This window comes from Pan paniscus, chromosome 6, assembly GCF_029289425.2.
Source record: "Pan paniscus chromosome 6, NHGRI_mPanPan1-v2.0_pri, whole genome shotgun sequence".
Classification (NCBI taxonomy): Eukaryota; Metazoa; Chordata; class Mammalia; order Primates; family Hominidae; genus Pan; species Pan paniscus.
Window position 1 is genome coordinate 102,323,417 of NC_073255.2, and position 27,756 is coordinate 102,351,172.

Below are 27,756 nucleotides of genomic sequence, written 5' to 3' on the forward strand. Positions count from 1 at the left end.
ACTGGATTATTAGTGTTCAGAAATTTCCCTCATACATCTGCATGTGATGATTCAGTATGTCAGTTTTAAATTTAAGTTTTTCGGGATTTTGGTATTTAGTTGAAGTTTCAATATCAGTATGCATGATCTGATTTACTCTTTAGCACAACCCCATAAGAGAAAGAAAACCTAATCATCTTTATGCACTTGTGGAAACTGAGGTTAAGATGAATTAAATATATTTTCCTAAGTTGTAGACTTCATAAATGATTAAAGTAGAAATCAATTCCAGGGCCGGGCGCAGTGCCTCATGCCTGTAATCCCAGCACTTTGGAAGGCTGAGGCGAGTGGATCACGAGGTCAGGAGATCGAGACCATCCTGGCTAACACAGTAAAACCCCATCTCTACTAAAAATACAAAAAATTAGCTGGGTATGTTGGTGCACACCTGTAGTCTCAGCTACTTGGGAGGCTGAGGCAGGAGAATTGCTTGAACCTGGGAGATGGAGATTGCAGACAGCTGAGGATGCGCCACTGCACTGCATTCCAGCCTGGGCGACAGAGCGAGACTCCTTCTAAAAAAAAAAAAAAAAAAAAAAAATTCAATTCCAGGCACTGGACTTTTGTCCACGACCCTAAACACTGAACTACGACTTCCTATCCAATTTCTTTATGATCTTGCCTGTCTACTTTTAAAGCTATTTTCCCGTTTTCAATGCATCCCAACATCATTAACTTTCTGAGAACTCTTTTCATTTACCAACCTTTCCTCACCTCCTGCCTTCACACAGACCATTTTCTCTACCAGAAACAGCCTTCCTTTTTTTTTCCTTTGATAGAAAATACCTAATGAATTCTTGTTCAAGACAACTTTCTTAACCTCACCAAAAGACTTAAAGCATTTCCTTCAACATGCCTGTGTATAACATTATTATAGTATTTTTATATTTTCTAATACTCTGTTTACATTTCTGTCTTGCCTGCTTTAACTCTGGGCCCAAGGCAGAGACTGTTTTTATTTATCAAGCCCTACCAAGCAAAATGTTTGTTGAATGAATAAGTGATAGACTGTATGTAGGCTCCCACTAATGAGATTAAATGCTGCTAAAAATTCTAGAGAGTAAATCCTTGGAAATAATCTAGTCCAACGAACTCATTGAAGAGTCTGGAAAATTTAAAACCAGGGAGGAAAAGTTACTTGTTGGTAGCATCCACTACTGTATTTTTAAATTGGAACACTCTCTTCCCCCCACATTTTGGGATATTTTGAATTTCTTATTTGTGCAAAGTTTTCATTGTGCAAAATCATGTGGCACAATGCCAGTATGCAGAGCCCTTTTCCCCATCTTCCTAAGACCTAGCAGATGTGACCAGGCTGTGCCAGGACCACCTGGGACTCATTCCTAAGTGGTAAGACGGTCTTATTTATGTAATGGTTATAACTACACTCCATAGCAGGTGCCTAGTTTACTGCATTTAAGGTCATTACAAAAGCACTTTGTGAGGTTTTTAGATGCCATAAAGTTTTGATCTTTTTAAAAAATATTTCTGTCACACTAGTCACACCAACAACGTTAACTTGGAATGCTCCTTCTCCTTGTTGTTATCAACTATTAAAGTCAATGGTTTTTGATATCTGTAACTTTTACCACGAGTCCTCTTTAGAGCTAATGTATAAATTCTGAATGAGTAAACTAAGGAACTCATGTTAATATCAGTCAAGAAGAATGAATTAAAAATAGGTGTGAGACAAAGAGATTTCTTACCTTCATGTTCAGTATAAATTGGTGCTAAACGATCTGATTTCCAGGTTTTTCTAATAAAGATTTATAAGTATTAGATTTATATCAAGAATAGTTTTTATTTTCTTTATTTTTTTTAGAAAAATGATTCTCTTTAGTAAAATACTCTTATTTCATAACAGCTAGGTCAATCTTAGTGTTAAATTTTAGTTTTCAAGTATTGCTTGTGGTTATATAGTTAACTATATATAGTAAAAGCATAGGTGATTTTCTCTTTTTTTATTTTATTTCAGGAAAAGTAAATAAAATGGTGAAAATGTAAAGAAATTTTTTGATCTGCTGAGGATAGAAAATTGATGATTTCATTTATAAAATAAGAATAGGCTGAACTGAAAAGCATGCCACGTGTTTTAAAAGTACTGTCCATGTTTTATGTTTTGATATTTTTGAATAATAAACTGTCTATTCCTTTCTAGGAAAGAGAATGTGTGCTTATGCATATGAATAGCTAAATGATGTAATATTACTTCCTGTCTTTGGGAGACCTTCGCTCTTGTTAGTACTGCTATCCCATTCAACTGTAACCCTGTATAAGCTTTAAAGAATGTTTTTAGTCATGGACCTTCACCTTCCAGTGATTTCATCCAGATATAGTTTCCATAAGTTTTACTGGTTTAAACAGAAGAAAAGAGTAGACCATCTGAACAAAATAAAATGTCACCATTAAATTGGTTTTTGTAGCTTAAGGTATAGTGTAATGATATTTTTCCAGCAGCTGCTTTCACTTGGATTTAAAGTTTAGAGAAAGCTTTGCATCTGATACAAAATAATAAAGTGCAGGTTGAGTTACTTCCTTCTTTTGTGTTCCAAAACATAAGGAATATTTCTGTGCTTTTTCCATGGTGACTTAAGATCATTAAGATTTTTTTTGTTAACCTAAATCATTGTCCACATGTGCTTAATGAAGTATATGTAAAAAATGCTTTTGAAGAAAGTAAAATCATTCTTCTAATGAATATTAAGAGTGACATGGATCAATTTATATTATTTCTCACATACGATTTACTTTAGTTTACAAAATGGTTTAATTACTAATGTAAAATGAGATGTCTTCGTGATAAATCTATTGTAATTTCCAAGAGGTAAGGAGTTCTTACATATGATAAGAGTAATGAACTTTAGTTCCAAATCATGTTGATAGTTGGTTCTATTCATCAAGAATATAAATGTTAGAAAAGTGTAAACACTTAACAAAACATGAAATAATGGTTATGTGTTATTAGATTTTTAATTGTTAATGAAATAAAAACGATAAAATGAAAGAAAATCATTAAATATTCTAAATAAAAATTAATTTGGAAATGCTTTTATCAGTTCTATCATTAGTACAGGGAATATGTATTCACCAATTACTAAATTTATTGGTAGATAATCTAACAAAGAATGAAAAGGAGAGAAAACTTGTTAGGAGATTTCTTAAGTGCTTGGGATTCTACTATACTTATAATTTTAAAGAATTTGTAAACCCTCTTTTGTTTCCATTATCAGAAGTTTCAAGGTCAGAATTAAATAAGGAGAAGTGTTTTCCTTCAAAACAATATTCTTAACAAACCTCATTTTTATTTTCTATTAATTTGGCCAAATTTATCTTCTTAATCAAAAATATATTTTATTCTAGATTTGAACTAAGCTATATGATGAAGCATTTCTGGAGACATAAATGATTCTGTGAACAGAAGAAGACAGTAACAGTTGTAAAGCACTGCTAAAACAAACAAATTGATAGAACAAATTCTGGAAAGGGAGAAGATGGGAGAGTACAGACTGTGCCTTTGTGCATGGGTCTTACCTTTGCCGTGCCCTAGTGGTTTAACTTAAAGCGTAATGAATGTAAAACTGTGACTGTCAGTTGATGCTAAAAAAGTAAGGCTCATATACAGATCATGGCTAATACTTACTTACTTACGGTATATAGCAAGGTTTATACACACAAATCCCAGAACTCTTCTCCAATTATCTTTTTTTTTTAAACACTTCTCTTTTAGCAATAGTCCTTAGCATTAGCTCTAGAAGAATACTCTAAAAGAATAAAAGCTGGCCCAGCTCAACCTCATCCCCATTCACCCATTAGGCTGCCTAAGATTTTGATTCTTTCTCCTTATAGACTGTACTTGACATCTTTTTTTAAATAATTGGATTTCACATGTAAAGTTATTTGGGTCAGAGGGAAAAATAGATTATGATTCTCTACTGGCTTGCAACCAGTAAAGATGGGAACTCTGAGAGTAGACAGGAATAAAAGAGAGATGGGCCTATTTTAACAGTTTTCCAAAAAGCAAATACACTGAAATGGGGAATTAGGATATTTTAATTATGTATTTCAGCAAAAACTTTGAGGTTCATAACCAGCAATACACAAATAGACTGCTTTTTGAAGCCTATTAAACACAGACTAAGCCATTTCCCCCCATCTTCTGTAATGTTTCTTTTCTGTCCTTGATCATAAGCATTAATGCTTATGAGTGGCCTTGCAGGTAAACTGATATAAACTATGTTGTTGGTTCCCACACCCCCAACAGTTTTTCTTGTTAGCAATCAGAGTGACTGCTTAACTCAATATCATTTTAAAAGGCTGACAATTTTTCTGATTCATCATATTTATATTTCAGTTATTAAACAGACACATAAAGCTTTAAAAGGACGTAAGGACATCCCTAAAGGAGATATTTAAGTATCTTTTTCCAGTGCAAGATTTTTAATGAAATGTTGGAAATGTTGCTTAATGTAATACATCTTGTCTTTCTATGGCATAAATAAACACGTCTATGCGGGAAGAATCAAAAGACCTTGAAATTTACAGTGATGTTAAAAAAGCAAACCTTAGATTTGTGAGACAACAATACCAGGTTTTTGAGGGATAAAAACAGAAATTGTGTTAGCAACCTATCCCAATGGCTTTATATCCTCATGAGAGAAAGAGAGAATGAAAGCGTTATGAAATCTAGACCTGGAATTGCTAGAGTGCAACAAAATCCCCAATTCCCCCAACCAAAAAGAAACAGTCTAAACCATCCATATTTCTATGCATATTTTTCTTGGTTTCTAGGGAAACATACTTTTATACATAAGGCTGGCTGGGGAAATCTTTTTTTAGATCCCTTATTCCAATACAAATTTGCTGCTTCTAATTGTAAAAAGCACATTAAGATTAGTGGATCTTCAAATCATCTGACTTTCAGGTTTTTTTTTTTCTTTTGGTATCTTAGGTTAATGCCCATGATTATTATTAATTGCATTGACCTGACACTGATCGCTAACCAAATTTAATACAGTTTTAAGAGACTAACTCAATGAATAAATAGTACATATCTCTGAGGATTACTTAACCTAAAATGAGTGTCCAGTCTATAATAAAATATTAATATATATGGCTATAATAGAAAGGCAGGCATGTGTGAGTGTATGTGATTACATGTCCACATAAGTAAAAGAGAAAAATGATAATATTGTTCATGAACTGAGGAAAAGTTAGCTTAGAGTCAAGAGATACAATGACAAACATGAGTTATATTTTCCCACTCCCCCACTCGAACACATGCTTCAGAAATATGCAGAAATTTTGAGGAAGACTTTGGTCTTTCATGGGATGTGGGTTGGGACAAGGAGGAGCTGAGGTAAAGATGTAGATCTTAAATTGCAAGGAGAGCTTAACTAACATCTTCATTATTAGACAAATAGGCTAAAACGCATTAGTGCTTCGTGCTTCGTATTGTATTACGTGTATTGTATTTGTATCATGAAGCTCCCAATGTTTGTTCCATTTTTCAATCTGTATTTTGTGTGTCTTGTTTTCTGTTTTTCAGCTAAAACATATCACCACATTTCTATCAGATACAATGTTCAATGTTTGTCAAATTTCAAAACACCTTTAAATATTTTAGAGCTAAATAAAATCTTCTGTTAAAAGTAAACTTATACGTCGCACGGATCATATTAGAGGAACTCAATCAGAAAACAATATCCTGCTCTTAAACTGTTAGCATTACATAATTTACCATATTATTTCAGAAGAACATAATCCCACTAAACCAAATCGATCCATATAATCATATCAATAGCTTATGTTAAGGAAAAATAAAATTCAAACAAAAGGAAACATTGACATTTAAGAAGTAGTATTACCTCCCAAAGTGGCAGATGATATAATTAACAACAGCTTTTAATACTGCTATTAGTTTAGAGAGATCGTCATGTGACAGCATTAGTGGCATTAAAAACGGTACTGTATATTCGGTGTTCCAAAACTTGATTTTGGAATTAGGTCTAGGTCTAAATTACAGCTCTGCCACTAAATCTAGATAAGAAACTCAATAATTTACTTAATCTCTTTGGAATACCATATATAAAATTGCTTCAGAGAAGTATTGTTTGGGCTTAATGGGAAAAAAGAAATGGTGTGTGTGTGTGTGTGTGTGTGTGTGTGTGTGAAACCTACATACTTCTTAAGTATTAGTTTCCTTCTTTGTTATTTCCTCTGAAGGCTTTATTACAAATTTTTGTGTTTAGTCACTTTTTTATTCTCTATAACTTTAAAATGAATAAAATTATTCTCAGGAACAAAGAATTGGGAAATATTAAAATGTCATCTATAGATAAATCTTATATACTTTATATTTTTGTATTATTATTATTATATTATTATTATTATTATTTGCGATTGAATCTCACTCTGTTGCCCAGGCTGGAGTGCAGTGGCACATTCTCGGCTCATTGCAACCTCTGCCTCCCTGGTTTAAGAGATTCTCTTGCCTCCTGAGTAGCTGGGATTACAGGTGTGCACCACCACGCCTGGCTAATTTTTGTATTTTTAGTAGAGACAGGGTTTCAACATACTAACCAGGCTGGACTCCAACTCCTGACCTCTAGTTAGCCACCCTCCTCGGCCTCCCAAAGTGCTGGGTTTACAGGCATGAGCCACTGCTCCTGGCCTAAATATTTTAATTTCTATGGAATAGTTAAATATAAATATCTGATAAATCAGACTGCACAGAAACTAACAAAAACACTTTAAATAATGACTAGGAGCCTCAAAATTATAGAAATAATACTAAACATTGGTTCTAAGAGTAAAATTTTAAATTAAGAACATTAAAAAGACAAATATTAACAACACTGTGCTGAGTCAGGAATGAGTTATAGTTCTATTTTCCATACCTTTATTGAGCAAAAGACCAGATCCCTGAGCCGCACATAAGTCAGGATCTTGTTGAAGATCTGAATCAGTTCCAAACCCTCCATGGCTGTGTGTTTTCCATCACTGCAACAATGGCTTTCGGTCTCATCTACTAAGAAGTGGGAGAATCCTAACTCTTTCAATTTTCTTATCTCTCAGCCTTGGAAATAAGTTTCTTTCTGTTTTATCTGACTATAACATAATATTACAAAATTATATGATTAGAGAAAAGAGCTAAACCTGAACTTTGCTAGAGAAAACAGTCTATTATTTTGAGAAAACGAATAAAAAGATGCAAATTGTATTTCAAAAACAGCATTACATAGAAACTTCACCTAGGACAAGCCTTCTTGTGTAGTGAAGACAGACTTTGAAAAAAGCGAATCTGAGGCTTGTTCCTAAGACAGGTTGTTTCCCAGATAGGAAAATTACTGTATGAGAAATTCTGTTCCCCTACGCAGATTGTGTAGTTCCCTCCTTTGACAGTATGTTGAGGACTGCTCCTTTTTTTTCTCTCTCCCAGAGTAACATTTGAAATCATTTTGAAATACTTAATGACTACTCCTCTTTGTAGCAGCTTTTACACTTGACACTGTATCCTCTAGGTAGGTGTAATGAGGAAGATGACTCTTTTTCCCCATCAGGAGTGTAAGAGCTGATGGGTCCAGAGCCCAAAGAAGGGAGCTGAGTTATTACTAGCTGACAGTTATATAGAGTGCTTCCTCTGCAGAGTGTGAGGCACATCATAAGCTGTTAATTAATAGCCGGTATTCTTCAATACACCCCTAGAGATCAGAACTGCTGATGATGATCCTAACACCCTTGCTTCTACCTGAGAAAAAATAAGCCCCATACACAGTAAAAATGGAGAGAAAATACAAAGGACCAGTAGGAATAAATGTTTATATTTAGTCAGAAGAATTGTCTCTCTATTTTAGGGGATCAGAACGCTTTGGAGAAATGTTAGAGGTTTTTAAAAAAAAAGTGAAGAGAAACTATAAAGAGAGAAAACTATTTAAAGGCCTAAGAAAAGAGAAGGAAATAGGATGAAGAAAAAAAAGTGAAACATCTGTGACATCATTCTTCTTACCTAAGGCCTCAGATGGGCTGGAGGCGCCAGAGTTCTTGCTCCCCCTTCTCCCCCCACCCCCAAGAGTGCCGGGTCCCAGGAGTGCAGGGGCTGGGAAAGAGGGGAGTGGTACAGCCCATCTCATACTCCCTGGTGAATGTGTGTTTTTTTTTTTTTTTTTTAACTATACATATTCAACCTGAAATTTCCTAGCAATAATGGGTTGTTAGAGAGAGAGAGTCTGTTTTTGTAGTTGGTTTGTTTTTTCTGTCTGCTTATATGTTTGTTTGTTCATTCTGTGTCAGGGTGTCTGTGAATGTGATGAGTGCTTGTGCTGTTCCTTGTCATTGCTTTTGGAGTGGTGGTGGTTTGTTTGGTTGCTGTTTTAAGGTTAAAAAATTCATAGGAAACAGATAGAATTTCCTTAAATTTTTAGCATTTGAGAAAATCTCAAGTGAGAAAAGCAGCCATACAGACGTTAGAGCAGACTTTATTGGGGTACGTTTTACACGCTCACCTAAATCTATTATATAAAAATATGATCACAAAATGAATTTCAAAGGCAGACTTTTAAAAAGAAAATTCACATAACATGCAACCTGGTGGTTTAGTTGGAAAGTCAGAGGTGCCCCTATTTGCTTCACTTTTTTTTCCAGTATAGCATTAGTAACTAGTGCTGAGCAAATAATTTGTTAACTTACAGATGATGAGTACGGGAATATGGGTTTACTTACAGAACTCCAGACTACCTGTGGCACTTGTTTCTGCTTTCATCCCTAGACCTTGGATCAAAGCAAATTATTCCCTATAGAATAGTCTCAACCTTTGAAGTTCCCCCTAAAATGTTTCAGCATTATTTTTTTGGACTGGTTTTGTTGTCATGGTAGACTTAATCTTTAGTTTTCACATGAATCTAGATTAAGATACGTCTTAGTAAAACATACAAATAAAGCCAGTTTTGCAGGAAAGATACAATATGCATGATGGTAGTTTTCAATTTCCATAAAAGTTTTATATTTCCTTAGAACTTAGAGATAAGATAAAGAAAGTTGTTTAAAAATTTTTTTTGGCCAGGTGCGGTGGCTCATGCCTGTAGTCCCAGCACTTTGGGAGGCCAAGGCGGGTGGATCATGAGGTCAGGAGTTCGAGACCAGCCTGACCAATGTGGTGAAACCCCGTCTCTACTAAAAATACAAACAAAATTAGTCAGGCGTGGTGGCGTGCACCTGTAATCCCAGCTACTCAGGAGGGCTGAGGCAGGAGAATCGCTTCAACCCGGGAGGCGGAGGTTGCAGTGAGCCGAGATCGCACCACTGCACTCCAGCCTGGGTGACAGAGCAAGACTCCATCTCAAAAAAAAAAAAAAAAAGAAAAGAAAAATTTTTTTCAATGTGTCTTAGTTGTCGTCTAAATGTAGAGCCAAACACCCATGTAGAGTCTGCAAAATAATGCAGTAGAGTAGTAACACTAGAAGTTAGTTTCATTAAATTAGACTGACAGTGCTTAATTGAAACAACATCCAACAAATAGCATGAATGCCTACAACATTGTAGGTGTTCAAGTGCCTAAAAGTATATAAAATTCTATCATTTATAAATATTGAATGTATTGTGTTGCTATTACCTAGAAAAATAAGATATTAAAATCTTGTATTCCTTAGATGTAATAATTAAAACGGATAAATTAACCAAAAAGTGATAAAGTAGAAAAATATAGTTAGAAAACGCACAAATTATTGATTCCAGATTCTTACATTGTAGCTGAAAATCTAACGCAAGAAACAAACTTGCACAATATCAATACTTTGCTCTTCACTGTGCTGACATTAAGTTGACTATTTCTTGTAACTTAGAGACATAACTACGATTATTAATAATTCTTAGCCATGTTCTGAAGAAAAAAATAAGATAACATTTTGATCAGTTTTCCAGTATTTAATTAATCTCTTTTATAACACTTAACACTTGTGCTAAAGGAAAGAGACTTATCTTACTTCTAGTTGTTCCTCTGTAGAGTAAAAAGCAGTATGGTAGAGTATATGCCATGTGTTTGTTAAAAAAAAAAAAATATATATATATATATATATTTCAAAAACACATCCTTTATATGTTTACATCACTATTTCAACAATTAAAATGACTTAAAATAGGCAGGGTGCTGTGGCTCACACCTGTAATCCCAGCACTTTGGGGGGCCGAGGTGGGCGGATCACAAGGTCAGGAGTTCAAGACCAGCCTGTCCAATATGGTGAAACTCCGTCTCTACTAAAAATACAAAAAAATTAGCCAGGCATGGTGGAGGGCACCTGTAGTCCCAGCTACTCGGGAGGCTGAGGCAGGAGAATCACCTGAACCTGGGAGGCAGAAGTTGCAGTGAGCCAAGATCACAACGCTGCACTCCAGCCTGGGCTACAGAGCGAGACTCTGTCTCAAAAAAAAAAAAAAAAAAAAAAAAAGACTTAAAATATTCTTTGCATAAAATGGTTCCTCAAGCAATGTTGTTTAAATAAATAAAATGTGTATATTGGAGAAGACATTCTGAAAAGATAGAAATTTACTCCCACTTATTTGCTCAGATTCTCAGCTAAATTTGCTTGTTTTTTCATCATCTTGTGTGAAAAGAAGGCCTATGTATAGTGATATAACTAAGATATATTTCCATATCTATAGAGGTGTTGGGGTGTGAGATCTACAAAATAAAGAATGAAACAGTGAATTAATATCCTCTTAGCATATGTCTATCTCAGAGAGCATCCTCTTGGTCATGAATGACTGCATGGTAAAAATGTTCAGTGAATGAAATAAACATACGACCTGCATGCAATTTCCGTGAAAGTTATTGATTTGTTGATTTTCAAAACACATGGTCAATGTTGGCATTTGATTTGCCTTTGTGGAGCTCATTCTGCCTGGACTTTCTTTTGCCAAGTCACCCTCATTATCACCTTCCTCCTATGTTAGGTAACTGTAAAATTCCAAATGAACAGCTAAGCAGCCTGGTGTTGAGGTAACATCTTTTTAGAGTTGAAGTCATCATGTTACACTGGTTTGTTATTCCAGTGAGATTTCACATTCGTTAAAATATACTTTGAAATTTAGTGGTAAGAGAGACCCTCCCCTGCCCTCAGTTGCTCACACCTTCTAGTGTCAGTTCCCTGCGGGACTTGGAGCAAAACTGAGCACTCTGGCAAAGCTAAAAATAATCAGTCCATTAGTATCAAGTTGCTTTCCTGAATATAGCAAGGTGTTCCTTCTACCTCCCCATCCCCAGCCATCCTCCCACACTCTACCTGACCTCACCCTAAGATGTATTATGTTCAGAATACAATGGGAACTTCCCTGACTTACTGTTTTCACCCCAAGGATTAGTCATAAAACATAATTGCATATAAAATTACACACAAAACTTTTTGCAACTTTGTAATGTTATTTTACTCAATTCATACTTAGTAAATATAGATCTTGGTGAAAATAAAACCATGATATAAAAAATACAATGAAATGGAATATATTAACATGAAATTTTGTTTCTTTCCAAAAATGTATAATTATTATTTTATATGGTCTTTGTGAAACACCCAAAAGAGAAAATATAGATTTTATAGACTACAAAGGATTATTTTAAAAGGTAATATTTCAATATAATTAGTTAGATTTATGGGACAAGAATATTAAAAAAAAATCTAAAGTGTTATGTTTAAAGAAAGGAATTTCATTTATTCTTTTTCTCTGTTATAATTTGACATTAGTTAGAAAATATCAAGCAGTCTCTATTCTTAAAATTATTAGTTACTTCCATATGTCTGGAATTAACAATAATTAAATCTTTTTAGCAATAGCTATAGAAAATATTATTTATTTTTTATAAATTTTCTAAGTTAAATAGAAGGTGATATGACACGCTTGTGATTATCAACCTTATATAAAATCATACTTATAAAAGCATCCTCTAGTCCTTCTCTTGTCAAATATATACTAATGTGCTCCTCAAAACAATTTCCCGATGTCCTTATCTTTCTTTGGACATCTGGAAAATACATTAGTAACTATAAAACAATTAGGTCAAGTGTTCTTTTTCAAAATATAGTTTTTACAGCTATCCACAGAACAATAAAGACATTCTACTAAGATTATTTTTCATGGTAAAAAATGCATCAAGTAGGGTCTGCTTTGGGGGATTGTAAGGGGAGAAACCTGGGGTGCCTTAAGGTTAATGGACAGTGATTAAGGTTAATGGCTAAGTGCTTAAGGTTAAGTGCTATATTTACATAGCTGTCAATTCCTTAAAAAAAGTCTTTATGTCTATCAATCAGTTCTAGCTAATAGCCAATTAAACAGCAAACAGGGGATACAGACATAGGTAAAGACCCTTTAACCTGCATTTATAGGGTGGAATGGTCAACTTTCAATCAAGAAGTACTTATTGAACACCTATTTTGTCACGGCTGTGTTGCACACAAAAATGTAGACATCATGGCCCCTGTGTTAAAAATGCTTAGTATCTAGCAGAGAATAGAACTAGATATGGAAATACATCAGTATGGGCAGCTATCAAATAAATGACACAGATGAGACATGCTATAGAATTCAGAGGAGGTAAAGATACTATGTAGCTCAAGATTTCAGAAAATCGGGAAGGATATTTAAAATAAACCTTAAAATTAATGTTTGTCAAAGAGCTATATTTTATTCTTAAAAAAAATACAATCCCAAATAATGTGAATATACGTCAATGACACGATGTACCATACATACTGCTCTGCATTAAGATGACTTCAACAATTTAACAACAATACTAATAAATAAGAAGCTCAATAGTTAGGAATATGCATATGTTCCTCTTTTTTACACACAAAATCTCAAGATCAATCTAAAGCAGCAGCAACAACAACAACAACACAGCCAAAGCAAAGCTAGGTTAGTGCATTAACTCTGAATCCAATGCAAACTTTCTTAAGCAAGGCAAACCAGAAAAGTTTAAGTTAATATAAGGGTCTAAAGTATCCAGCAGTTATTTAAGGCATACTGCATCACTAACCCTTAAATGACAACATGATTAATTAGATAAAGAAGTTTACTAAAGCAAGATTAATGTTCATTTCTACAAAAAAACACTGAGAACAGTGCTTCATAGATGGAATGGCCTCACTTTCGCTCAATTAGCAACATTCAGGCAGGGCTCTGGGGTTTTTTGTTTGCTTGTTTGTTTTTTTGTTTTAACCTTTTTCACTCTCGCTGAATTTCCAACTGCAAGATTGGATTTTGATTGCAGAAGGAAGGTGTACTAGGAATGGAGAATGGAAGGTAAGGGACTGAAGAGAAACACCTGGAATGGAGCAGAAGTGAAAAATAGTAACACAAAAACATTAAAAGTAAATTTTAAAACTGCTTGTAGGGAATCTTTCCATTCAGTAATTTTCTTCCATTAGCTAATTTCAAAATGTTTAGAGCATGAGCATAAAACAGACAAAGATAAATGAGTACCAGAAATTCATAGTGAATTTTAATACATCCTGATCTTCTGACAGCCAGAATGCTGTCCAGGTAGCAGTGCCCAGGGTCAGGGTTGGCCTGAGCAGAAGATTAGAGCTCTAAGGCAAGATTGAAGGGCCCCTTAGCTCCTTGACCTGAAATTCATCTCTTTTTGAATTTTTCTGAAACTGAATAATTATCTGTTTTTGAATTGTAAGTGTCCTCTTTTTAAAACGTAACTACCCCCGAAGAGTTAGAACTTTATCAATTTAAGGATGTCCTATCAAACTGTATTTTCAACATACTGTGTCTATGTTTAATCATCTTTGCTCCCATAATGTAGCAGTGAGTATTAAATAGGATGAGTGTTTTGACTTAGGAATTAGTGGGAAAGAGGGTAGCATACCAAAAATAAAATAAAATAAATAAATAAAGACTTTAATAGCATGGAGCTTTATGAATTGGAAACACTGATGTTGGCAGAAGTTCAGTATTGGGAAAAATCTAAAGTTAGTAAGAAGCCTATGGCATGAGGGTGACTGTTTTTGAAAGAAGGGTAGAGAAGTTACCCTGATTTTGGAAAAGTGTGAGGAGAGAGTGTCAAAGATAAAGCTCATGACACTTGAAATTTGCTAAGGAGCAATCCTGTTCTTTGTATTTTCTAGCTCCAAAGGCTTCTAAGTAAAGAAAGATACAACTTAACGGTGGGGTTGACCATTGAAAAGATACGAGGGCAAATCTAAATCTTCAGGGATCCACTGGTCTTTTAAATATTTACTACCCTCACCTTTTGCATGTGTCTCATTATTAACGGCTTCTGCTGCAAAGGGTGGGACTAAACCTAATTAAAAATGAACATTATTTCAAAGCTCTTTTAGAGTAACTCCGAGATGTTTTCCTAAAGAAAATAAACCCAAAAATGCTTTAAGTATATTATTCATCCAAATTGAAAGAGCCAGCTACAACTGATGTTGAAATCCACTATCTGTTAAATAAGAAATGCAGTGTTTAATAGAAAAAAGATCTAGCATAAACTTTATATATCTCTGATATTTCCCCAAAATTTATATCTTTGATTTCAAAAGGAATATGAAATAATTGCAATACTTTTTAATTTAAGTAATGCTAAATATGGTTTCTTATGTTTTTTCTTATTACACATAATTCAAGATAAATTAAGTTCACTCTTTTCAGCTAATTATATTGCACCATCTTCATTTTATTACAGTGTCTATAGCTTGACAGAATAAAATGTTACCTTTAATAGAAAACGCAAATTATTATCTATTTAAAGTGGAAGAAATGAATTTTAATTATTTAATTTGTGATAAGCACTCAAAAGAAGACAGCAAAGTTAACTAAAATAATCAATGCCCTCATTTTTCAATATTCAAGTAATGAGGATATTTAATTACTCAAGAGTAGTTTATTAATTTAGTCATGATTGACTGTAAGTCACTAAAAAGCATCGTAAAAGTAAGACTTGTTTAAATTAGTACATATCTTTTTAAGAGTAATATAGCTTCTACCTAAAGTTTATTTTTAAAAGCTTGTTTTATGTCTTAATGTTGACTGATGTTAACTTATCATAAATGAAATTATATATATAGGCATTTGAAAAATTAGGCATAATATCAAATTCATCTATTTCAAACTTCTCATCTTATAAGTTAAAATATTGAGGTAGTGTTATTAATGTTATTAATGTAAGAAGTAAGTGCTATTAATGTTACTTGTCCAAGCTCATGTTTATTTTGACTTTACTACAGTAGAATCTCTGAATTTTTGGATAATTCTCTATTTATCATAAAACAATGCACATATAAATGCGTATGTATTTTATAATTATTGTATACCGAATATCTATTCCTAAACGGTAAATTAGTAGACTCAATTTCATTCAACATATATTTAGTGTTCATTAATGAAATATTATTCTTTTGAATTTTTAGTGGCGCTTTTAAATTCTAATCAATAGCATTGGCGATAACATAGTAAATGCAGCTAAAATATTCTGAGACTGTTCAACCCAGGGCCCTTCCTAAAAAAACAGTTGGAGTCAGTCTTTAAACACTGATGATCATAGTTGCAGGAATTTACAAGGTGTTATTTGTCCATTACACTGCCTCCCTATAGAACAGCCCAAGTACCCACCACATTCACATTTTTCCCTTAAGGCATGCTAACCTCATGTGTGGCCTATATATGGCATTATTGTTGTGGCCACAACTGCGGTTAGATGCCTGCATCCTCTTATAGCCTCTTCCCACTGTTAAAGATGGTGCTGCATAACTAGTATCCTGAGTTTTGGTAGAAAATCCCTGCTTTTCTTATGTGAAACCTTATTTATTTCAAAAAGTTACATGATAGACTCAAAATTCTAGTTTTTTTTTTTGGAGTGTAGTCTCAAACTTTCTTAGTCTAGTCTCATCTGAAAGTACCCTTGGAATGTTTAATTAACAAATCTAATCTCTTTCAGCCCTTTGAAATGTTTACTTGTAGGTGTAGTTTTTAAAGTTTACAGAAAGGGCAGAAATACATAAAATGTTTTGGAAGCAAATCAAAACTATAAATAATGAGAGCTCTATGTGCAATAACTATAACCATAAACTAAAGCACAGGATTGCATTTGTAGACATAATGGGAATAGGCCATGCTAGTCCTTAAAATTAATTTTCTCAAACTCCATGTTAACTACCCATGGATAAAAAGCTAACAAAATTTTCACTTCATGGTAATTTGACCTTTTGTTAACTATCTAGTTCCATTCCCCTTGAAAATTATAAAAATTAGAATGTCAACCACATTACTGGGAAAATTTACCTATACGAAAAATGACCCTTAACTGCTACAATGAATCAGGACTAAGACAATTGTAAATACCTGATAGTAACCCTAATGTTGGGTATCCCTGAATATGGTGATGATTTTCACTGGGCAGGCCCCTTGCAAGAATCCTAGAAGCTGTGTCTGTCTTGTTATAAAAGATATCATTTTTTATAGAGAAGGAGGCTTTCAAGCCAGGAATTTCCCTCACTTGCCACATTTTGACCTTGCCTGCTAGCACCTGAGTTGTTGGACTACTTAAGGACTGCCTGAATTGGTGCCCCAACAGTGCTTTGCTAGTGGTCCATGGTTCTTTCTTGTTCTAGCTTCTGAGTAGGGTAGTGTCAGATGCAGCCAATGGTAGTCTTTTGAGTCTAGTTGTTAAGGAAAGTTTTCAAAGACTTTGAGTGGGGAATAGACAACCCATATCATACTAATTAAAAAAAAATCTGGGTCAGGCACAATGGCTCACGCCTGTAATCCCAGCACTTTGGGAGGCTGAGGTGGGCAGATCACCTGAGGTTAGGAGTTCGAGACCACCTGGATAACATGGTGAAACTCGTTTCTACTAAAAATACAAAAAATCAGCCAGGTGTGGTGGTGCACGCCTGTAATCCCAACTACTTGGGAGGCTGAGGCAGGAGAACCACTTAAACCCAGGAGGCGGAGGTTGCAGCGAGCTGAGATTGTGCCACTGCACTCCAGCTTGGGCAACAAGAGTGAAACTCTGTCTCAAAAAAAAAAAAAAAAGAAAAGAAAAAATCTGGGTTTTGTCACAGTCAAAAAGGAAAGTTCATAATTTCCAAAATGGACTAGTTAAAAAAAACAGTGTTGATAATAATATAGTACTAAAAATATTATAATCTACCTAGAAGACCACTGTGTAAGGCTGTGGGCAGCTTTAACACAGTTTAAAGTTACACATTAAATAATTTTAAAAATGTAGTGTTCTTATAGTAGCAGAGAATAGCAAGTGGTTAACCTAAATGTTCAAAACATTAAAAGACTGAATAAAACAGGAAACAAACACTTTAAATGCATACATTTTTCTCGTTGGTGCATATAAAAATTTGTGATAAGAGCTTTATTTTTTAAATTATAGAGTATAGTTATTTAAACAAAATAAAAATTCTTCCTTTTAATTTAACAAACCTATCACTGTGGAATATCTAATAGGAATCCTGTCACGTAGACGGTTTTACTTATGCATGCACATATTCACTTGTTTGCTTTCACACACACACACACACAGAGCAAGTTTTTATCACATTGTAACACTGAAATTAATAAATGTAACTTAACATAGGATGTAAAGATTTTATGTAAAAATATAGCATTTCCGACTGGTGACACCATCTTTAGCATTATATCCTCATAAAAGTGCCAAAGTAGAATACATTCCAAAGAACGGCATTACTTGTTTCTTGAATCAAAACATGATGGCAATACTGATGCTCTTAAGACACTTATGACTCATATAAATAAAGTATGAATGCTCATCCTTAAGGATCATAATATATTGAAGTAGTACAATCTCTAAATTCCAGTCCAAAGGAATGGAACTATAATACAAACAGTTTTTATTGCAACCTGCACTGCATGTGGGCATCTTGGCATGTTTGTACACATTTACTGCTTTTATAATTGGATTAGTCATCTGAATAAATTTCTGTATGCTTAATCTTCTTTATAAAGTCAAGAAAATAGAACACATTGCTCATTTGTAAAATAGAAATGACAAATCTACCTTTATTTGTTAATATAGAGATTACATAAGATAATGTAAGCCACATGACCATAGTAGTTACTGCAGTAATGTTCCTTTTCCATATTTATTAACATATATTTTTAATATTTTAAATAAAATGTAAATGTTTGCACATAAACTAACAGTACTCAAATTTTCATGTATAAAGTAGATATTTGGCCGCAGTATTGGATGTGATAAAATATACTTCCATCATTATTTAAGAAGTGAAAAAATCAAAGTTTTTTGGCACTATTTCATGGGGTAGCTGAGAGCACACATGAAAATACATATTAATATTTTATGTATTTTTTTTTTTTTTTTTTAAGAAAAGGGTCTTACTCTGTCACCCAGGCTGGAGTGCAGTGGGGCGATCATAGTTGATTACAGCCTCGACGTCCTGGGGTCAAGCAATTTTCCTGCCTCAGCCTCCTGAGTAGCTGGGACTACAGGCCCACACACCACTCCTAATATTTATATTTGCTTTTTGTAGAGGTGGTGTTTCACCATGTTGCCCAGGCTAGTCATGAACTCCTGGGCTCTAGCAATCCTCCTATCTAGGCCTCCAAATGTGCTGTGACTGCAATTGTGATTTACTGCTCCCGCTTTATGTGAATTTCAGACATCCTTACCAGTACTAACAATTTTCTCTACTTTACCATGCTTCAAACCAATATTAGCTGTGATTGAATGGGTAAACCAAACTTAATTCAAAGGTTTAGTATTGTAGGGCTTACTTTCAAGTAATAAAGATTTGGGGCTCCCATTGTTAACTTTGTTTCATTTCTGAAATTGTTGAAAACTGAGGTACAGAAGAGGCTCATTTAGAAATAGTATTAATCAAATATGAGTCCTTCATCAAGTTTACAAATTGGGAAAATTTTTGATAAGTGTTTTCTTGGCCAGAGAAAGAAATTTTGATTTTTTGGTGAAATGGAAATTAGACTCAGAAAAATGTTTAATGATTAAATATCATTAAACATATTTTAATCTAAAGGGGAAAATAGGCATTATGGTTTACGTGATATAAAACAAATTACAGGCCAGGCACGGTGGCTCACGCCTGTAATCCCAGCACTTTGGGAGGCTGAGGCAGGCAGATCATGAGGTCAGAAGATCAAGACCATCCTGGCCAACATGGTGAAACCCTGTCTCTACTAAAAATACAAAAATGAGCTGGGCGTGGTGGCACATGCCTGTAATCTCAGCTACTTGTGAGGCCGAGGAAGGAGAATCACTTGAACCAGGGAGTTGCAGGTTGCAGTGAGCCAAGATTGTGGCATTGCATTCCAGCCTGGTGACAGGGCGAGATTCTGTCTCAAAATACAAAAACAAAAACAAATACAAAAAACAAATTACATCAAAGATTTATTCTTACACCACATCTAAAACATTTTACAAGTCTACCAAGCATATTATGTGAAACATCATATATATGGCTTGTGCATGCTCCTATATTCTTTTCTATCTTATAGTAACTTCTCAGAATTCCTTATAGTACTTTACAAATAGTTTTGCAAAGTTTATTCACAAGTATTCACACAAATGTTGCATGATGGATACTCTGTACATTTTGAAAACAAGGCAGTGATTGTCACAAAGAGGACCTGAGCCCCAGTGTTTTTACTTAATGCTCACTCTTCTCTTTATAGAGAATTTTGGATTTGTGAGTTAGCCAAATATAATTATAAACACAGAAATGCATCGCATAGTTAATAGCATTTATTTCAGGAAAATAAGTTTGAGAGTGACCAAAAATATTATTTGTCAGAAAAACATGATTATGTAGCATGTAAAATTCAAGCATATTAGTGCATCTCACCAGAAAAAAAAGATTAAATCCTCAAGCTTTTAATAGAAGTACAGATAGAATACTAACGATTCCTCTCTGTCTCTCTCATACAAATTTGAAATGAACAATATTAAGTAATAAAACAAAAGTGAAGTTACTACTAATTAGATGCCTCTTTGATTTCTTGCTTTAGACATACCTGCAGCTAACTTCTACTGTGAACATATAGCAATGATAATATTAAAAATTTATACCCATGCTTAAAAAAATGGGTATTTTTAATGGGCCTCAAATGAAAAGAAATATTTAATATTAAGCAGGGCTAGAAATGAAAAAATATTAGATTTTGGCTGTCTGCAAATCCAGACCCAGGTGGCCAGGAGTCTAACTCATGTAGGGAAACTGGGACCAAGAGCCCCCATGCAAAGGGAAGACTGTGAGTTGGGTTGATTGTTGTGACTGCTGGCTGGGACTTCAGGTTGTTTGAAACCATGGAAGTAAGCAGAGACTTCTACCCAGACTACCCAGATCTGGGTAGAAGTGTCCACCAGCAATGTCTAGGTCTGCAGTGTTCCCAATATTTCCCTGGAACATGAGCCAGAAGCAATTAGCATAAGAATTAATTCTAGACTGGTTCCCTGGTGAAAGGCTTGTAATGTCAAGTAAGAACAGAAAGAGGGAGAGAAACACTTTTCCACTTAAGATGAACTTACAAATAAAAATAAAGTAGTTACTAGATAATTCAAAAAGGATTTATGAGGATAAGATTAACTTCAAGAAGTTAACCTGCGGATCTCTTTGACTAATGATAGTGATAGAGGAAGTCCACTGTTTTTAAGTAATCATCAATCCTCAAGGTATTTAGAGCTTTCAGATCCTGTCACCACAGATTAATTTTTCCAGGATCTTGAGATTACTTTTTAAAAATCGTTTTTTTCTCTTTAAAAAAAACAAGAATAGTCTATGACTTTATAAATGCTGATCATATTTAAATATCTTTTATACAAACCAAAGGAAAAATGAGAATTAAAGGAACATTTCTACCTACTCTTTTGTAGAAAATGAGTTGGGGTTGCTCAGGTTTGAAGGAATTTCCTCATGTTCATTCCATTTGTCTTGCATAAGTCTGCTTGTGTTTGTAAAAGTAAACTATGTGTTGGTTTAATAATAATATGGACTGTTAAAAATAAAATGAAATCTCTCTTTAAAATGAATATCCTGTGTTTATATGGGAAAGGATAAACCTATAATATTAAAAATATAAGATATAAGGTTTTTTGTCCTAAATATTTTGTTTTTATTTTCTTCACAAAGAATCTCCATCATAGTGATGTCTGTCTTGAGAAGAATGTTTTTCACTAGGGAGACATACCACATATGTAGGTTCTAGGAAATTATATTTTAAATGAAATATTACAAAGAGGTGTTTTCCAGGCTATGTTTCTTCATATATATATATATATACACACACACACACACACACACACATACATACATATATATGTACTCTCCACAGATAAGGAGAAAATTCAATTGCCATTCTATATTTCAAAAAACAAATACCCAGATAGTCCTATTGAATAACTGAGGCCTAAAAGTCTTTGAAAGTGGTTGAGAGCTCTTTTTTTTTTTCACTGCTTTGCAGGTGGGAATGTGTTTAGGTGATTCTCATTGAAAGACTATTGTGATTAGAGTGATCTCTGTTTGTCAGTCAGCCAGACATCGCTGGGTTGGAAATACCCTGAGGAGACAAACTTTCCAGAGGCCCACTATTAACAGGTGTGGACATGTGAAATGAGTGAGAGTTGAAGGGTCAGCTCTTCCTCACATGTCAGAAATATAACTGCAACTCCTTCTTTAGCTATAGTCAAACCTCTGAAAATACTGGGGTAAAGTATTGAGTGATGTAACCTGAAGTGAGATCATATTCCTTGATTGACAACCAACTATTTATGCTTTATTTGATTGGGCATTCCAACAAATTCATTTTGGAATTTCTTTCTAAATTCAAGTAGTCCCGATAAGATGGTCAGAGATAAAGCTAACTTTCCACTAATAACGAAGTCACCTATTAGAGAGGTAGTACAGTCCGGTGGTTGGGGTAGCATCTTCCCCCAAGCAAAGTTAATTTGAACCCAAGTTACACTATTTACTACCTGTATGAGTTTGTTCTCACACTGCTATGAAGAGATACTGGAGACAGGATAATTTAAAAAGAAAAGAGGTTTAATTGACTCACAGTTCCACATGGCTGAGGAGGCCTCAGGAAGCTTACAATAATGGCAGAAGGCACCTTTTCACAGGGTAGCAGGAGACAGAATGAGTGCTGAGCAAAGAAGGAAGCCTCTCGTCAAACCATCAGATCTCGTGAGAACTCATTCACTATCAGGAGAGCAGCATGGGGGAAACCGCCCCCATGATTCAATTATCTCCACCTGGTACCGCCCTTGACACATGGGGCTTATTACAATTAATGGAGAGACTTGGGTGGAGACACAGAGCCAAACCATATCACTATCTGCATGTCACTAAGCAAGTCCCTTAACCACTCCGTTTTCACATTCGTAAATGGGAATAGGAACACTATCTACTTCATTCGACTGTAAGGATTAAATAAATCATGGCATGTTTAAGAGCAGTTTCCAGGAATTTATTTTGTGAGAGCCCACTAATGTTATTCATTAGAACTCTGGAAGTAGTTGGCTTCCAACTCAGAGCAAAAAAATGGAATCTTGAATAATGGAATAATGGGAAGATGTAGCTGTGGCCATTGACAAAATATGACACATCTAGGAAGCACTGTGCCCATTTTACAGAGTTACTAGATTTTTCTCTTCCTTGAGTGGCTGTTGAAAGCTCCTCTTGTGCGATGTTGGCGTTCAAAATTGAACTCCTTTTTTCTACACTTTCTATCTTGATGTCTAATATAATTCCTTCACTATAAGTGAACATGAAGTTATTAAGTTATGTAAGTGTTGATATGTGGTTAAAAAAGAAAATTTATTAGAAAGAGAATATCCCTTAGAATAAGTTGATATATCCTGGGTCTTCTAAAAATTTTCCTCTAAGCATATAGCAATTTTCATATGTAATAAATACAGTATATATACTTATATTGTTTGTATTCTTTAATTACTTACATTGCAATCTTATTTGAAAACATGTATAGATAAAGCCACAGGGACACAAAATGCATAATACATGAAAAAATTGTAAACATATTTAAGGACCACATAATTTATTCATTACCTTAATTTTATAGGATATTTATTAACAAATTGTAATTCCAGTAAAAAGAACCATTTAAAAAATGTAAGTTGGATATAACCACAATGCTTTTCCAGCAAAAAAAAAATTAACTGGAAAGACTATAACACCACCACCATTACAAATCTTCTTTGAGGTTGTCACTAGGATTAAAATTACTGTATTCATCCTCACTCAGCTATACTCGTCAATGATTTTTCGCCATTAGTGAAAAATCATTATCTTTATGAGTTACGTGTGTATATTCACTTGCTAGCACATAGCTAGCATTTAAGCATAATAAGCCTAGGTTAAAAAATCAGACCTTTTTTCCAGTCTACTTTTATCCATACAGTGCCTTTTAAAAGTTCATTAAATTAACTGAAACTTAGGCAAAGGCTATATATTCCATTTGGATAAAGAGTAAAATTTTCATTCACCAATTATTAGCTTGATTGATTTTTTCACTTAGTTGTTATTTTTTCTTTACTAAACCAAATATACTGTTGTGTTGCTATCATATAAAAGCAACCACAATGCATTAAAAATGTGCAATATAATACTACTTGATTTTTATTACACTTTGAAAAGCAAATGGAGTAAATCAAGAAGAAACAAATCTAAATGCCATGCTGAAGTGAGGTCCAGCCTTTGAAATCAGCTTCCTATTAATCACAGTGCTGACCTTTTCATTAAGGGGCACTTGTTGAAGTCATTGACACGGTTACGGCATTCATATGTGTGAACTGTACTCTATGGCATTCATGTGCTGGGGAAGGCATAGTGAAATTAGAATCTCTCCCTGTAGGGGGTAGACATTGACCGCTATTCAATGCCAACGATTGTCGGTTAAAGTATTTCATGAAGAATGACTGTGAAACTCCGTTTACTCCACCATCAGTAATGTCAAATGCAATTCTTAAAGAAATATATTTAACTAGAAGTAATTAATTAAACCTCTCATAGCAGCAACTTTATCCAAGCTAAATCATTTCTGAATATACACAAAGGAGTCATCAGGATTCTACCGTCATGGCTTTTAAATCATCATTTTCAATGATGTCCATCTATAATAGTTAGAAAATAAAAACAAAACATTGGCCGATGGGGAATTATTTAAACAGTGCAATACTGTTTTGTCTAATTTTGCCTGTCTAACTACTCTACATATGTGCATTGCCTTTTGAGATGACAATGTCTTCCAGACTAATTTTTCAAATTAATAATGGTTAAATTTAAAAAGATCAACTCAAATGACTATTAATAGATAAGAAATGCAGAAAGGTTTTCTTGCATTCTCTTTAATCTGATCAGCTTTGTGCAGTGTTTGATGGATTAATTCAGAAATCATTAATAACTGGAATCTTTGGTAGGGCATATGTTCTATGTGTTTATTTCTTACATGAAGCATCATACATTTGAGCAGCAAACACATTCTTTTACATTGGCTGACATTCCACGTGAAAGTCCACCACAGTTAGCCTGTTAACACAATTCAGAATATATGGTAGAGTAGTAAAAAGATTCCCCATAGCCAAGTAAAAATCAGAGTAGGGGGCTCAAGGAACAAGGTTGTACTTAGATCAAATCTGAACTTCAAGTTCAAACATAGTTTAATGGTGAATCCAAAGTTGTAAATGCAAAATAAACGCAATGTGAAGACTGCTTTAAACCAAGCATGAAAGACTAAAAAGTCAAAGTTGAGATTTTGTACATCTGGTTTTAATATATCTTCTTATGTTATTAGACAAATGACCTTTTGTTTTGTTTTGTTTGTTTTAAATACTCACTATCATTGTCATTGCTGCTACAACCTAATACTCTTTTAGAGTTTTTAGTGTCACTTCTCTAGTAAGAGATCAAGCTATAGAACAGATTTGCTAGGCAAAAATTATAAGCAAATTCCTCACATTAATGTATGAAGAGTAACGTAGCAGTATAGTTATGCATAAAAGTGAAATCCATTTTCGAGAAGGGTATGTGCTTTAAAGATTTTTTTGTGTGTGTTCTCGAAACTGACAAAATACTTGCAACCATCATTTTTGACAGTAATAAAGGACATTTCACCCAGAAGTAGCAGTTAATACGCCAAAATACAGGATTGAATTAACAGTATTATTAGCACCACATTTCAGTTCCGAGACCTTCTGAATGAGGAGTCACTTCAGGAGCATTTAAGTATTAATGACAGTGCCAGGGCATTGTGCAAAATGAAACTGGAGAAATTAATGGGGTTATGAACATAAGCTTTGTACTAGTTCACTTTTGCACAGTCTTTAGAGGATTCCCTGGGAGTAAACACCCGTAATTAATTCCCAAGTAAAAGAAAGAAAGAAAATTTTTTCCACTTACTGCCTTTGTTGTCCTTTGTCCATGCGTTGAAGTCAAAGGGCTGTTCTGTTCTTACCTAGCTCCAGGTTGCCCTCCAGATTAGGGATAAATGTGAGCGGCAAGAAGCATGTTCACTTTGTAACTGTACCAGGAGCAGCCCATCACACTGATGCTAGAGAGCCAGTCAAGACACAGCACTAAACTTCAGCATGAGAGCACAGAATCTATTACCCCTGAGGCTCTACCATTTCACCTACACCTGGGCGGATCTATCAGGCTTCATCTCTATTAGAGCTATTTGACTCTGTGGTTTAAAAGGGAGGAGAGAGAAAAAAAAAAAAAGGAGGCTTGCCGTTGTCACACTTGTTTCCTATTAAAAAGCCTTACAGTGGATTGAGTAATTGTGTACGAAGGTAGTCTGGCTGGCAGATGTGTGCAGCCCCAGTGGAGCACTAGATTCAAGGCAGATGGGTTGTACCAGGGCGCAAACAACATTGAGAGAGAGAGAAGCGTGATTAAAACAGCAGGCCTCTGTTTTATAGTGCTGGAAGTGGGGTAGCATTAAAACTCCTAGGAGACAGAGTTTCCCGAATGGTATTGCTCTGTAGCAAAGAAAACAATAAATTCAATAAAAAAGAAAGATTCTCAAACTACAATAGTTATAGAGATATTTTTAATAATCACTTTAACTATTAATGAGGGGCTAAATAATGCACCCTTCCCCCAATACCCTAACTGAACTTAATTAAAACTACTCAATCATGGGTCATAGTGGGTTATTGATAGTGTTAACGTGATGGATTTGAAACAGATCCTTCATTCTGCTGCATAAGCCAAGTTATCTTTTTAATCTGAATTAAATTGCTTTAAGGAGATTTACACTGTCAGGCAGATTGACATTCTGCAATTGGACATTTATTTTAATGTTCTTGAAGCCAATTTTTATGGAAAATGTCATCATCTAGGTATTTCTGTATATTACTTATTATCTCAGGCACCTTAACCCGTGAAAACTTCAGGGTTTTCTGTGTCACCACTCTTTTTCACAAGAAAACAAATGCATAAGTAATCAGAATAAGTATAATTAACTTCCAAAAATCAGGCCATTGGATCTATTTTCCTTTGTTGCTGAGAGCTATTTTCCTGTGTTAAACAGTGTGCGACTACTATTGTTAATCATGATGATGATGGTAATTGAACAGTTGCTACATGACAAACTGTAATGAGCGTTACACACATCATCTCTTTTGAGTCCTACAAGGACACTGTAAGGTCAATATTACTATTATTATCACTTTTTTTTCTTTTTAACAAATGAGGGAGTCTCTGAGAGGTTACTGTACCCAAGGTTATGGTTTTGTTATGGTTGGAAGCAGGATTCAATTTGATTTGCCTCTAGAATTCTCACTCTTCCCCATGTCAGACAGTCTCCATGAAGAATAATTTTTATTCAGCACAGAATCAAATGATTCTCATTGATTTATTTTATAAGAAAATAAAAAATAAACTCCTATTTATATGGATAATTATAATTTAGAGGTAGATACTCTAACTTCATGTGCCCAAACAGGTAGTAGAAATATAGTCTAGTCTACTGATAAAAGTGTAGACTCGTGATAGAGGGACCCATCAAGTTAAGAAGTACCTAAGCACTTATATTTTTAAAGTAGTTGATTAGAACTTTTTTATAATGAAAATCTCTTGAGCAAATGTTTCTTTAATATCCCTTATTCCTTTGTAGCAAACTTGAAGAAATAAGTACAGGATTAAACATTAAAAAATTATCAATCAATTTTCCATGTTTCCATAAGTTGTCCAAAATTAATTCATTGTTTGATTAAAAATTTGTATTATCCTTTTCAGATTTTACCATTTCTCTGTAAATAATTACTTTATTCTAACAGAAGCTTATTTTACTCATCAGTAAAATAATATAATTCAGTAGACTAAAAAGAAAAAACCTCATTTCACTCCCGGAAACAAAAAAGACAAGAAAATAATTATTTTAAAAACTATGTTAAACTTCAATAAAAACTGTATTTAAATTATGAGACTAACATTTATTGAAAATTATAAAAGTTAAACAACAATATAAAAGTCTGATTTTTAAATAATTGCATTGTCTTATTCTGTATGGCAGATCACACTAGCATACATATCTTTTGCCCTCTGATTTTGGATATTTATAATAATCACACTAAACAATTAGAAAAGTGTTCTCTCTGGTCATTCCATCTAAAAAAAGGAATAAGAACAAACAAGCTTCAGAATGCAAAATCATTTTTAAGGGAAATATTAAAAGGTTATAAAGGAGAATATT

At 34.1% G+C, this 27,756-nt stretch overlaps 1 protein-coding gene across 5 annotated transcripts in view; it reads right to left on the reverse strand.

Annotated features, from left to right (window-relative positions):
• SEMA3A (semaphorin 3A) overlaps positions 1-27,756 on the reverse strand; it is a 553,763-nt gene that overhangs the window by 505,516 nt on the left and 20,491 nt on the right. Inside the window, exons 1-2 of one of the 5 annotated variants that reach the window (XM_063606269.1) lie at positions 25,458-25,939; positions 22,099-22,185 (exon numbers count right to left, since the gene is read on the reverse strand). The exons of 1 other annotated variant lie outside the window; for it this stretch is intronic. The gene's annotated coding sequence lies outside the window, so the exon portion shown is untranslated. Of the gene's footprint in view, positions 1-427; positions 5,603-6,935; positions 7,659-22,098; positions 22,186-25,457; positions 25,941-27,756 lie in introns of those variants that run through there. 3 more of the 5 variants (XM_063606267.1, XM_055114601.2, XM_063606268.1) reach the window with 3 other exon arrangements.